Raw genomic sequence first — 2,231 nt, forward strand, 5'->3', positions numbered from 1 at the left:
TGTGTCCTTATTAATTTAACAGTGAGTGCACAGGGGGAACTGTATGGTTTGTATTTGTTCTCAGACCTGTAACCAGTACACTGTTTAATATTTCAGTGTCTTTCAGAACTTTTCAAATGTTTATCATCTTTCTAACCTGCACCTTCCTCACTTTTATTTTTGTGTTTCTCAGCTGCTGCTCTGTAGTTTGACCAAAAGCTGACTCTTGAGGACTGCAGCAAAATTGTCAAGAAGTGGCTTCATTATGCGCCAGAATGAGAGGAAAACATCACAAGGAATCAAAGTGACGCCAACCAGAGTCAAACTGAGGTTACCACAACTTGTACCGTTTCCCTGGTTCATACAGTACAAAGATAAGATAAGATAAGATATTCCTTTATTAATCCCGCAATGGGGAAATTTACATTGTTACAGCAGTATAAAAAAGCAAAACCAATATGAAAAACTATATATACACAGTAAAATCAAGTGAATATAGAAATACTAAAAAACAAAAGCTTAACCTCATGGTGGTGTTCATCCATGGACAACAGACTGTTGTTCTGACAGTCAAAAAGGAGTCAAATAAGTTTAAAGATCTGTCCCTCTTTTCTTAAATAAAATGTTATATCAATCCCATGTTTCATTTTTAACCTTTTGTACATAGTTTTGGTAATATGATGTTGTAAGATACTTTTGAATGAGACATAAACATGACACCCATCATCTGCCAATAGAATAGTGTTTAACACCAGTGAAGAAACCTTTAGTGGTATGTTATGATGTAGACCTATCAGAGCTAAAAATGTATATAAATCCCTAGCTTTCATTAAATATAAAATCAACCCAAATATGCATGCAGGTCCACATTCATATGATGGTTGAATCAATGTTGATTCACTCATTTTGTGCTATCTGGGAACCTACGTTAGTACCAGCACAGAATGTACTTTCTAAGTCAACTGTATATTCCTATTGAAACACTTTTCTAATAAAGTAAATATCAATAACATTAACACACACAATTACATTTAAAATAAACCTAAAACACAAACAACTATAAAAGCAGAGGGAGATATTTTGTCCAACTTCTATCTCTTGCATAAAGTGTTGGAAATCAACATTTTCAGCCACTAAAACGAAAGTCTGAAAAAAAATACTCCAAGATAGACATTTATGGAAAGTTTTATGAAAATGTCACAGACCTGAGTTGTAAATATCAGCTGAAGCAGCCATTTCGTTAGATTCACTCTGTCGACGTTTCTGCTGTTTGTTTGAGAGCAGAGTTTGATGATGATGTCCTTGATGAATGGTTGATAAAGTCAAACATGGTCAGAGATCGCCATCTGCTGGGAGACTAGAATCACATTATTTTGTAATGTGACATTGTGTGTAATGTGTGTAATGTCAACAGCAGTTGACATTACACACATTGTCACATTACTTTGTACTTTGTAATGTGACAATGTGTGTAATGTGTGTAATGTCAACACCAGTTGACAACAAAAATAAAATACAGAGAAATTAAATAAAAACACCTACATTACAATAAATAAAAATAAATATTTTACAATAAAACTGAAACTTAAGAAATCAATAAACAAATAGGTTTTTATCAATTAACAGAATAAACCCACTGGGTCAAATAAAAAAAAAAGTAAAATTAACATTTACTTAGAATAATTTGCACTATCTAATTAAATGGTGAAGCAAAACATAATGATTTTAATTTTTTTAATTTTTGGTCTTCACATGTCAAATGCTTTAATATTCGAAAGTTACTTAAAAGGGATTTTGCCTGTTAATGCAGTTTAGCCAGTAATGTTCAGGATGTTTACTGCACCTGTATTAGTTTATAATTTACAGTGAATGTAACTCAGTTCCCTTTGACCAAACACTCAAACAATTAGAAACTTTAATTTCAGTTTTTAAGAGCTTGATTCCTGATGTCAGATTTGTTTTTTACATACTTATACTATGTTTGATTACATTTATAAGGAGTGATTTTCAATCAGGAAATTAATGCTTAAAAATGAAAACCTGAAAAAAAAATCTTAAATTAGAAAAACTCACTCTCAATACCAACAGATTAAATAATTGTAGCTTTAAATCTAATCTCAGGAACCCATGGACAAACCCTTATGGGACTCATATTGACTCTCCTCCTTTCCCTCATATGGGGCCCATCTAGGTATGCTGGCAGGGTTCCCACCATTAATCACAATAAATCATAGCAAATTTGAGCCCCTGCC

General features: G+C 32.6%; 1 protein-coding gene across 1 annotated transcript in view; it reads right to left on the reverse strand.

The window, feature by feature from the left end:
* Positions 1-1,399, reverse strand: part of LOC103145509 (GTPase IMAP family member 8-like) — an 11,525-nt gene extending 10,126 nt beyond the window's left edge. The window contains exon 1 of the mRNA XM_016676789.1: positions 1,185-1,399. The gene's annotated coding sequence lies outside the window, so the exon portion shown is untranslated. The remainder of the gene's footprint in view (positions 1-1,184) is intronic.
* Between the last annotated feature and the right edge of the window lie 832 nt (positions 1,400-2,231).

The sequence above is a fragment of the Poecilia formosa genome, unplaced genomic scaffold, assembly GCF_000485575.1.
Source record: "Poecilia formosa unplaced genomic scaffold, Poecilia_formosa-5.1.2 Scaffold142, whole genome shotgun sequence".
Lineage (NCBI taxonomy): Eukaryota > Metazoa > Chordata > Actinopteri > Cyprinodontiformes > Poeciliidae > Poecilia > Poecilia formosa.